The sequence below is a fragment of the Drosophila elegans genome, unplaced genomic scaffold, assembly GCF_018152505.1.
Source record: "Drosophila elegans isolate 14027-0461.03 unplaced genomic scaffold, ASM1815250v1 contig_37, whole genome shotgun sequence".
NCBI classification, from domain to species: domain Eukaryota; kingdom Metazoa; phylum Arthropoda; class Insecta; order Diptera; family Drosophilidae; genus Drosophila; species Drosophila elegans.
Window position 1 is genome coordinate 1,381,476 of NW_024545752.1, and position 12,859 is coordinate 1,394,334.

At 41.8% G+C, this 12,859-nt stretch overlaps 1 protein-coding gene across 2 annotated transcripts in view; it reads right to left on the reverse strand.

Annotated features, from left to right (window-relative positions):
• The window catches only part of LOC108147566 (cholesterol 7-desaturase nvd), a 400,790-nt gene that overhangs the window by 365,290 nt on the left and 22,641 nt on the right, over positions 1-12,859 (reverse strand). The gene's annotated exons all lie outside the window — the stretch shown is intronic.

Consider the following 12,859-nt stretch of genomic DNA (forward strand, 5'->3'; position numbering starts at 1 on the left):
GCATTGGGGGCAGCACCGGCTGGCAAACGGCTGAGCACCAGCCGCACACCACCAACGGATACCCCCAAGAGGTCTAGGCACGGCACAGGGGCTGGTGAGACGTCCTCACGGGTCCCTGGGCAAGAGTGGCCTAGCATATCAGCAGCAGCAGCGGCAGAAAGGGCAAAAGTGCAGGCCAGGAAGATACCTTCCCAGCCCCGCCAAAAACCAGAAGCCGACAACCGGTGGAGGACGACCCTCTAGCTCGGCACCACCGGTCATCGACTCCCTGGATGAAGGCTTAGCTGAGTGGCTTAAGGTTGCCGTACCTCAGTTACGGACGTGGAAGGGAGTACCCCTAGAAACCCGCACGGGAGCAGACATCCCGGCAGCTTACAACGCCACGTTGTTCCGAGGAGCTCAGACCGGACCAATGAGGAGATACTAGCCTTCATTGGTTTCCAAAACCGTGTCGAGACGGACGCCTGGAAGGTCATCTCCAGGAAGAACGACGGAGCTGGTGCACTCCTGGTCGTAGAGATGGACCAGACCGGAAGGGATAAGATAGTGGAGCGTGACCACAAGCTCAACTTCCGATTTGGCCACGTCACCGTGAGCGGTCTGAAAAAGACTAAGAAGCTCCGGAAGAGACGCCCAATGACGACATCTGTAAGGCTGTCGAGGATACCCTCGAACCACTGAACGTGGAGCCGAAGTTGCAGAGTGGAGAGCAGGATGGAGAATCCATCACCAGCATGGACATTGGGGACGACCAAGGGGATGGACACTCTATGTCATCCCAAGAGCTGGCCCAGGAGCGCCTCCTGGACGACAGCTGCGAAAAAGCCGAGGTTACCGTGAGAGACGGTGGTGGAAAGACTTGCTCTCTCTCTTCACCAGACATCACTGAGCACCAAACCTCGGAGTGATGGCTGCAACAAGCAGCACTCGGCTAGCCCAGCTAAACATCCATCGGGCGAAAGCAGCATCTGCTGTCTTGGCGAGGATGTCCACCTCCCAACACCTCGGGCTAGCCCTTGTACAGGAGCCATGGGGGCACCATGGCATTAAGGGCCTGTACACGAAAGACACTAAGGTAATATGCGATCCAGGAGGATTTCCTCCCAGATCATGCATCGTTATAAGGAAAGATATCAATTATAGTATCTTTTCAGAGTTCATGAGCAAAGACTACGAGACAATAACCTAAAGATCTGTAATGTCGGCGCCAGGCCGACATTTGTTACTAGGGTACGGAAAGAGGTGCTAGACATAACTCTAGCAACCAATTCATTTTAACCCCACATTAGGCATGTGTCACCAGAAGAATCCATGTCCGACCACAAGACAATTTTGTTTGAGGTAGCCTTCAAAACAAAAAGATGTAACCTTAAAAGAAACCCGAGAAAAACAAACTGGGAAAAATTCAGGTCAACTCTAGAGCTCAATCTTTCCAACGAAACGTCAGGATACCCTAGACATAGCTTGGAATTAGATAGAGCGGTAGACAACCTGGGCCACAAGATAGAAAATGCCTTTGAAGACAGTTGTCCTCTAGGCAGACAGAAGCGGGAAACAGACGCACCATGGTGGAATGCTAGTTTTGAACGACTACGAGTAACCACTCGGAAGCTCTTCAACAAACCAAAAACTGATAGGAACTGGGAGCTATACAGGCAAAGCCTGCCGCTCTACAACAAAGAGATCAGGAAGGCCAAACGGAAAAACTATAGGAATTTCTGTGAGGCAATAAGTAACATCAACGAGGCGCGAGACTGCACATAGCAATGGCTAAAAGTGCAACGGATAGTAATTTGGCCCTGAGGAAAGGGAATAACACCTTCACCTCCACGGATCGGGAGAAATTAGAATTGCTATTTGACACGCATTTCCCGGGGAGTACTCCCACTATGGGAAACATAATGCGTGATCAACATAGAACCCCTAGGACAGTAGCTAGTGACTGGGCAGCAGCCAAGTCTATAGTTACGCCCGAGAAACTCAAATGGAACCTTCCAGCCATTGAAATCACCGGGATTAGACATGATCTCTCCAGCTTTCTTACAGCAGGGGCAGGAACTACTCCTAACCCGCCTAATGGTGAGGAGCCTAGCCCTTGGGTACATCCCAAGTGCATGGTGCAGCGCTAGGGTGGTCTTCATCCTCAAGATCGGGAAGAAAGACATCACCAGCCCAAAGACCTTCAGACCTATCAGCTTAACTTCGTTTTGTCTTAAAACGTTGGAAAAACTGGAAGACTACAATATCAGAAGAACAGCTCGCAGAGACTGTCCGCTGCAAAACACACAGCATGCATACAGAGCAGGCCGTTAAACAGACACTGCACTTTATCAACTATGTCGCACCATAGAATGGACAATTGACAGCAAAGAAATAGCTATCTATGCCTTTCTAGACATAGAGGGAGCCTTCGACAACACATCACATGATGCAGTTCGAGCTGCCCTGTCCAGAAGGAACATAGATGTTACTACGGGCAAATGGATTGGCAACCTACTTGAATCCAGGCAAGCAACATGTACACTGGGTTCGGATAGAGTGACAAATGCAACCAGCAGAGGCTGCCCGCAAGGAGGAGTACTGTCCCCTTCGCTATGGAGTCTGCTAGTAGATGAATCCAATGTCAGGGATACGCCGATGACATCGTGATAATCGCCAGGGGCAAATTTGAAGCGACACTCTGCGACATCGTCCAACTCGGACTAAAGACAACGCTAGACTGGTGCAGGGAGGTTGGACTCAACTTAAATCCTGCTAAAACAGTCATCGTTCCCTTCACAAGGAAGTACAAACTATAGAGAATGAGACAAATCTCACTGCTAGGAACTCCTATAAAAACTAGCCGAGAGGTTAAATATCTAAGAATCACCTTGGATAGTAAGCTGAACTTCGCTTCCCATGTCCAAAGACATTGGAAAAGTGTTACAGAGCACTCTATACCTGTCGAAAAATTCCTTGGAAATCCTGGGGAACCAGGCCTCAGATAATACGTTGGCTATACTTAATGATCGTGAGACCAATCCTCACTTACGGAGCACTTGCATGGGGTAAACGAGTTAAGCTCACCAGCATGCAAAACCAGCTAGGAATGATGCAAAGACTCGCCTGCGTATGCATGACAGGGGCAATGAGGACCTGTCCTACAAGTGCCTTAGAAATTCTGATGGAGCTAACACCACTTCACTGTGTAATTGAAATTCAACGCAAAACTACACTCCTGAGAATGAGCACTGAGGGCACAGGTAGAGGTTGCATTCTAAATAACAGGGATGCGACTAATCTGTTAGGTGAGGTGCCCCTAATACTCCACCCTAGAGATGAAATGACAGCCGAATTAATCTTCGAGCAGAACTTCACAGCACACCTAGGCAATAAGAAAGATTGGACCACATTGTCTGAAGTGCACGCTATGGCTAAACACACCATAGCATGGTACACAGATGGATCCCTGACACAACAAGGCACGGGCCTTGGAGTGGTAGGGCTTCGCATAAAATACCACAAGTCCCTTGGCCAATACACCAGCATATTCCAGGCTGAAGTATGTGCCATTAGACGTTGTGCAGAGCTCATCATACACCGTGGATACAAGGAAAAGGACATATCGATCCTTTCGGACAGCCGAGGAGCAATTACTTCTTTAAATAGTAACAAAATCACCTCGAAGCTAGTCCTAGAGGTGAAGAGTATGCTAAATATATTGGGCAGCCGAAACAGACTGGCCCTCAGATGGATTCCGGGACATAAGGATATATCTGGAAAATGGCAAAACTAGGAGCCGAACAGCCCCTGATAGGACCAGTTCCCTACTGTGGCATAGGGAGGCACACTATAAAGGAATACGCCATGAGGCAAGAACACTGGAGGAATACCCCAGGCCTAAGGCAAGCCAAAACTCAAATAAATAACTACAACAAGAAGAGGTTCAAGGAACTTATTCAACTAGGAAAAAATTCACTTTGGGTCGTTACCGGATTACTAACCGGGCACTGCAGACTGAAAAGTCACCTAGGTAAGATGGGAATAACCAGCAGTAGAACTTGCAGATTCTGCGACATAGAGGACGAAACCTCTAAACACATCATCGCAGACTGTCCGGCATTAGCAAGTATAAGATGTAAAATCTTAGGAACTAGAACTCTTACACCTGAGCTCCTAGGAAGAATCAGCCCACTAAAACTCCCCGACTTCATTCGAGGAAGTGGGTTGATATCTGAGCTGTGGGCTCTGAATGGGGGCACAATAGATCTTACAGGTCGCGGAACACTAAACACCCCGATACTAATAAAAAAAAAACTCATTAATGTTTATAATACACACAACACTCAGTTTGTTATTAAGTCAAATATAATAATAATAAATAAAGCATCATAATAATAAAACTACGTCGTCCTGGAAGTAATTCGCTCTAACGGAACTCCCGGGGTCACAAATTTGGGGGCTCAGCCGGAATATTTGGAACTATTACAAACCTAAGTCACTAAACTTATTCGTGTCTTAAAAAAGTGGAAAAACTCTGTGAATTATCGTTGCAGACAGTTATGAACTAAAGCAAGTGTGCTGCGCAAAAAAGAAAGACAACAAATCTGCAAGGCAGGGCAGCGTGAGTGGAAACGAGACAGCAAGTTTTCGCACCCTTTAAGCAGTTGTGAAATTCGTTTTTGGCGCAATGAAGGAAAGAGGCAAGAAACCGACATAGAAGGCGATTGAACAGCAAGTACCATTCTGGAGGCAGTGTAAAGGCTTTGTGGTGAACGTCAACAAGCAAGAGGCCAGGTCGTTGGCGGCGAACAACTCGACAAAGTCTAAGGCGTGGAGCAGATACGGTAGCAAGTGAATCGCAGAAGTTGTGCGTCAGAAGTAGACGAAGAAGCGACATTGTGCACGAAAGGGCATCCGCAGTCAGAGGCCGGGTAAATCTGGAAAAGTGTTTGGAAGTGACGGGAAGAACATTCTGGAGGAGAAGTGGTGGCCGGAGGATCAGTATCGAGCAGTATTGGTGACGCCGAGAATATTTTTGAAGCAGAATTGGTGACGACGAGAACATTTGGATCAGTATTCGTGACACGGCGAAAAGACATTTTCGGTGAGGCAGCGAGACAAATCCAAAGTGACACGGCGAGAAAACATCGAGAGGCGATACAAGCTTTTTTTGCAACTTGGCTGGCAGAAGGCGCTGTGCCAGAAAAGAGAAGTGGAGAGCAGCACTGACCAATTTCGTTTTGGAGACCTCTTGTTGGTCTTATTGAAGAGTAGGAAATAATTTGAAATTTAACAGATTGCGTGCCTGCAGTCGGACTGTTGTGCCAACAGCTAAAGAACATAGTGTTAAGGTCTGACATTCATTTCACATTAACGTAGAGTAAAGTAAAGTAAAGTTCACAGTTTGAAAGTCCAGTATATATAAAAAACATAATATTGCCGTGCAGGCGGATAAAAACATTTTTGTATTTTATTAGCACTATATTTTATATACTTATATTCTATAATTATATTTATGTAAAAATGATCAGGCAAAAGATTTTGGCACTGCTCGTGGCTGAATTGCGCGCTAAGTTGTCAGAGCTAGGTCTTAGTACAACCGGAAGAAAATGTGAATTGCAAAACAAACTACTTGCTCACTATGGTTTGCAATCTGATGAAAACGATGAAAATGCGATTGAAGTGGATGATGATGAGGATGGATCTTTTGCATCAGTGAATTCAGACAATTACCAGGCAGGTGCAGGTGCAGGAAATGGTGCGCCCAGGGAAAAGCGAATTGTAAGCGAACAGAGCAGTCACATTGGAAATGCGAACACAGGTGGTTTACATTAAAGGATGACAGGGGAGTGTGTAACAGTTTTCGGGAACTGGTTCACCTGACATTAATCAGTGGATCGAGGAACTTGAGAGTGTGCACTTACGGTTGAATGGAGTCAGTTGCAGGTGCTTATATATGCAAAAAAATAGCTCAGTGGAGCGGCTAGGCTTTACGTTCGTTGTCAGCGTAATATTGGCGATTGGAGCTTACTGAAAGCTGAATTGCTAGAAGAATTTGGAGTTAAAGTTTCATCGGCAGAGGTTCATCGTAGACTTCGCAAGCGACATCAAAAGAAAACCGAAACGTTACAAGAGTACCTGTACGCGAAGCCAATTGATTTAGACGATGAAAGCTTGATCGAATACTTTGTCGACGGTATTTCAGACTCGAAGGCAAACTAGGTTTTCCTTTATCAAGCTAAGAAGCTAAGGAGCTGAAAGTTCAAATCGAGGCATATCAGAAAATGCGTGGATCTGTGAAGCACGTCAAGTGTGGCACTCACTTTTATAAAGGCGAAAAGGAGACAGTGAAAACAGTTGAGAAAGTTAGGAAATGTTTTAACTGTGGTGAGGAGGCTCACATCAAGAGGGAGTGTCCAAAGAGAGACAACAAGTGCTTTAGGTACAACCAGCCACGACATAGAGCAGCCCAGTGCAAGGCCGAGCTAGTAGCTAAACAGGAAAAGGCAACTAATCTAGTGCAGGTGGAAGGCAGGGTGAACGTTTCCGTCTTCGGAATTGGAGTTGAAGCATGTTTCGTTTGGGAAAGTAACCTTCAAAGGAGAGCGGACTTGTGCTTATTGCGACACAACGTTTTTATAAAGTTAGGAGTAGAAAAACTAACAGGAGGTTAAAAAGTTTTGACAGGAATTGGGGAAAACCAAATTGTGCCTTTGGAAACCTGACTATACCAGTGCAGATTGATGGCATTAATATCCACGTAGAATTCCTCATTATATCGGAAGAAGACATGGCATTTGATGCAATTTTAGGTAGAACTCTTATAGTTAGTGTCGATATGAAAGACACAAAGGACGGAACCGAGTTGGTTCGAAGATCAGACTGTCGGGTCGGTAAGAGACAAACGATTGAAGTTCGCGAGAAAGAGAAAAACGAAAGTTCATGCTCAGAGCAGCTGAATGAATTCCAGAGTTTGTGTATGATGACCATGGAGCAGGCAGGAAGCAAGCTAGAGGTAGACGTTTTACATTTGCCACATGCGCAGAGAGGTGTTGTGAAACGTATGATTCAAGAATACAAACCAATTAGGAATGTTAATTGTTCGGTCGAGATGAAGATTTTGTTACGCGATGATTTGCCAGTTTTTCAGCATCCTCGACGTATCGCTTTTAGTGAACAAAAGGTAGTTGACGGCAGGCTCAGTGACTTGAACAAAGGATTATCAAGCCCAGTACTTCAGAGAACGCTTCTCTGATCGTACTCGTGGCAAAAAAGAATGGCCAGAAGCGATTGTGTTGCGAGTATCGCAAATTGAGTGAGAAAATAGTGAGGGACAATTTTCCTATGAAACTGATGGACATCCTGATTGAGAAGTTACAGGGAGCGACAATTTTTACGACACTGGATGTGACCAACGGTTATTTTCATGTTACGGTAGAAGTAAACTCCCAAAAGTATACCTCATTTCTTACACAGAACGGACAGTACGAGTTCTTGTTTGTACCGTTTGGCATTTCGAACTCGCCGGCAGTTCTTACGCGTTTTATAATGGCAGTTCTGATGTAGCTCATCAAATACGGTGACGCAGTGGTTCACATGGATGACATCATCATTCCAAGCAGTGATGTCGCACAGGGAATACTAAAGCTGCAATGAGTTCTTGAGGTCGCAGAACAGAACGGGATGAAAATCAATTGAACCAAGTGTTAAATTTTGCAGAGCAGGGTACATTTTCTAGGATATATTATCGAAAATGGTTCGATCACACCCAGCGATGAGAAAACTCAGGCCGTAGCAAACTTTCCAGTGCCGTCTAATCAAAAAGTCATACAGCGATTTCTTGGTTTGACATCATATTTTAGGAAGTTTGTGGATGGATACGCAGTAATGGCTTAGCCATTGTCAGATTTGCTGATAACGGATGTTAAGTTTGAGTTCAAGGAGTTACAGCAGGTAGCATTCGAGCAATTAAGGGCAGCGTTGACTAGCAAACCAGTTTTGAAACTGTACAATCCTAGATTGGCTACGGAAATACGCAGTTCTTCTTCAAAAGGATCCAGAAGATGGACAGTTACACCCTGTCATGTACACGAGTAGAAAAACCAAGCCTTATGAAGAAAAATATCACTCATACGAGTTGGAGGTCCTAGCAGTCATAGGAGCGTTAACAATATGGCGAATTCATGTTGTGGGAATGAAGTTCAAAATCATCACGAATTGTAACGCGTTCGCCATGACGATGAAAAAGAAAGAAGTTCCGTTGCGAGTGGCTAGGTGGGCAATGTATCTACAAGACTACGATTACGAGATAGAGCAAAGATGAGGCATGTAGATGCACTGAGTCGAGTAGCTTGTTTTGTGTTGACTGACAGTGTAATGCACAAGTTAACGGAAGCTCAGGTGGCAGACGAGTGGACAAATGTAATTAGGAATCTAGTTGAAACAAAGGGGCATGAGGATTATTACATCGCCAATCAAATATTGTTTAAAAACCCAGACAGAAAGTTGATTGTAGTTCCATCTCAAATGGAAACTGAGATTATACAGATTTCCCATAAGCAAGGTCATGATGGAGAACTACTATTTCATTCCAAAATTGAGAGATAAAGTAGCTAGCGGTGTGGAGTGCATCTTAGTTAACGCAAAATCCGGAAAACAGGAGGGATATCTTAATCCTATCGTAAGGGGGACAAACCTTTAGTCACTTATCACATAGATCACGTAGGGACGATGTAGATCACCAAGAAAAGATATAATCATATCTTAGTAGTTGTCTATGCATTTTCGAAATACGTTTGGTTGTATCCGACGCGAAGTATTGGAGTCGAGGAGGTGCTGCCAGGGTCAACATTCAAGCTTTACAGGAGGAGAACATAAAAGCTTTCGATTTAAAAAGGAAAGAGGAAAAACAACACAAAGTCAATGACTTAGTTGCGATTAGGCGTACGCAGTATGGGGTGGGTTTAAAGTTGAAAGGAAAGTATCTTGGTTCCTATAAGGTCGTCAAAGTGCACAACCATGGCAGGTATGATGTGGAGAAAGTGGGAGATAGCGAAGGACCTTTGAAAACATCCACAGTATCTGAGTTTAAGAATGAGTTCGGGACGAACACCACGTCAGGAGGGTCGAGTGTAGGACTCAGAAACAAACCAGATGTGCAAGAAGAGAGAAACACAAGAAGTGCACGTCGGTTCTGACAACACAGACAGAGATCGTTAATACATGCGTGAGGGTAACATATCAGGAACGAGAAACTTAATAAGTCACTCGATGCCGAAATCTCGAGCTAAGCAGTCCACATAGACACACTCCGCTTTGTAAACTCAGTCAAATATAATAATAATAAATAAAGCATCTTAATAATAAAACTACGTCGTCCTGGAAGCAATTCGCACTAACGGTACTTCCGGGGCCACATGTATACAAAATTTTTTTTTACCATTTAAAGGTAACAACTGAAAACCATTAAACGTTAAAATTAGCGGGATAAGCACAATATAATAAACAAAAAAATTATAATTGTTGACGCAGGTTTATATTATTTATTTCAATTCTTGAGTTTTTATTTTATTTAATTGCTGTTCAGCTTAGCTTTTTCACGTCTGCTTCCAATTGTCTCTCTTAATTCAAGTGTTACCCTATTCTGATCTTCACATAGTCCTTACTACTTATTCTACATTATTGGAACATCGGAATGGAACATAAGTGTTATTATTATTAAATTATTAAATAGTCACATCTTATATCCACTTGATCTATACAGCTTCCAATATACTGCTAACAGCTCGGCCATCCTGACAATTAGATCGTCCTCGATCGTGGGTTTTTAATATTATAAAAGTTTTTCTTAATATTATATGTTTTAGTTAGCAATAATTTTGACTAGTTATGATATATAATTAAATTAATTTAGCATATATTAGGAGTTAATTTCACACTGATTACGCCAATCTGCCCATTTTCGTAGCCGACATGCTTTTACAATTCCTTCATAGGGAATTTGACTAATTTGACAATTTTCAATATCACTTATGACATATCTATCGTTTGGCAATATCTTTTTAACGATATATGGTCCTTTGTACTTTGGTACAAACTTTTTGTTTGTACCAATTGTGGTGTCAATGTTTCGCATTACAACAAAATCGCCTTCCTCAAATTCTATATGATTTTTCTGAAAATATTCTTTGCTCCTTTTCTGGCACTGTTCTATTTTATCTGAAGAATTCTTACGCACATTTTCTAAATCACTCTGTGGTATATCATTTCTATCATCTAAGTATTCTGTTAATGCGTCAATATTGCAACCTCTCTGCTGAACTCCAAATAATAATACTGAGGGTAATTCCTTTGTAGTTGAATGCATTGAATTATTAATGGCATATTCGGCCCTATCTAAAAGTTTGCTCCAGTCTTCATGCTTAATTGGTTCAGTTATCTTGGCCAGCATCGCTTTTATTGTCCTATTTACTCTCTCCACCTGTCCGTTCGCTTGAGGTGACGCAGTTGCTACCTTAACGTGTTCGATATTATTTTCTAATAAAAATTTGGCAAATTCTAATGACGTAAAACATGTACCTCTATCACTTACAACTCTACGTGGTCGACTATAGTATTGAAAATATTTCGAAAAACACATGTTGACTTCTTTTGTACTCGTTGAATTCACTGGATACAACTTAACAAATTTGGTAAATCCATCAATAATTACTAGCAAATGTTTCTTTTTCGATATAACTGAAGGTAAAGGTCCAAAATGGTCTATGTGTAATGTATCAAACGGAATTGGTCGCTTAGGTATATTATGAAGTGTTCGATTATTCGCATGTGTGGGTACCGTAAACATGATACACTTTAAGCAATTTCCAACAAATGCATCTATTTTAGCTTTCATGTTCGGAAACCAATAGTGTCTCATTATTTCTTTTAAGCACTTCTCGGAACCTAAATGACATAAATTTTTATGAACCCTCCTAATTATATGGGATTCCATTTCAGCTGGTACATATAGCAATTCAATATCATTCTCACCTAATCTATAAACAATTCCATCGCTTAATATAAAGTTCTTCACACTTCCTTGTTCTAATTGTTCTTTCAATTTCACTATAATACTATCTCTATTTTGCGTTATCTGAAGCTGAAGGTTGATGTCGTCACTGTCAATTACTGAAACTATTTGATCTTTGTTGTCACTATTTTGGATATTCACTACTGGTTCATATTCAAAACTCTCATTTAAGGCTGAAGGGTATCTACTTAATGAATCAACATGAGTCATATATTTTCCACTACGATGCTTAAGGGTATAATTGTAATTAGCCAATTCTAAAGCCCATCTGGCAATGCTCGAGTTAAGGCGTCCTTTCCCTAGGCACAAAACTACTGCATTACAATCTGTTACTATGTTAAACGGAATTCCTTCTAAATATATTCTGAATTTTCGTAATGAATAAACTACAGCTAATGTTTCCAATTTAAAGCTTTCATATCTAGCTTCTAGTTTTGTTGCTCTTTGTGAAAAATAGGCTATTGGGTGAAACTTATTATCATCCTGCTTTTGCAACAAAATTCCTCCAAATCCCTCGCTACTTGCGTCGCAATGCAATTCAGTCTCTCGATTTGGGTTGTACAAGGATAATATGGGAGATGAAATTAATTTGTCACGAAGATATTCAAAAGTTTTTATACAATCCTCACTAAGTTCATACTTAACACCTGATTTTGTGAGCTCTTGCAATGGCTTTGCTATTTTTGAGTATGCCGGAATAAACCTCCTAAAGTAAGAAAATAGTCCTAAACATTTCTGCATTCCATGGCGATCTTTTGGTATCGGAAGATGTTTAATAGTTGATGTGTGCTCATAATTCGGACTTATTCCTTTTTCACTCAGTGTATACCCTAAAAATTCAATGCTTTTGTAAGCGAACTGGCACTTATTTATTTTAATTTCCAATCGGTACTCTGCTAAAATTCGTAATACTCTTCCTACAATCTTAAAATGTTCGTTCAATGTTTTCGAGCCTATAGCAATATCGTCTATATAAACTACTACATTTCCTTCGCGTATCAAAGGTTGCAGAATAAAGTTAATAAATCTCATAAATACTGCGGGTGCATTCATGAGTCCGAAAGGCATTCTTGTATATTCATATTGACCGGAAGGTGTTACAAATGCTGTATACTGCACGGAACTTTCTGCTACTTTCACTTGATGGTATCCATTTTTCAAATCTAACAATGTAAAATACTTATTTCCTTCTAATCTCTCTAAGCAGTCATCTATGAGGGGAAGGGGGTATCCGTCTCGAACGGTTATCTTATTAAGTTGTCTATAATCTACACACATACGCTTTTCTCCAGATTTTTTCTTAACAAGAACGATAGCGGAACTATAGGGTGAATTGCTTTCTCTTATGAATCCTTTTTTCAATAACTCATCAATTTTTGAATCTACTTCTTTCTTCTCCTGATACGACAGTCTTCTTGGTACAGTGCGTACCGGTTCTTCAGACTTAAGTCTTAGCCTCATTTCATAACTATGTTGGATCGCTGGGATGTTAGATAAACATAAGTAATTCAATCTTATTATTTCACTGAGTTCGCTTCGATCTTCATCACTTAACTTCGGGTCAATGTCAAAACTTTCATCATCCTGAAATACATCAATACTATATATATACGGAATGCTGTCGTCACTAACTATTTCATTTTCTATATACAACTCTTCAAAATCTCTACTGCTTTCTAAATGGTCACTGTCTCTATATGTTTCACTATTCTGAAGTCTATTTATTGGTTCAATACTCACTATTTTCAATGGTTCACTATCCTTAAATAAATTCACTTCTACAATTTCTTTTACCTTATCCTTAGA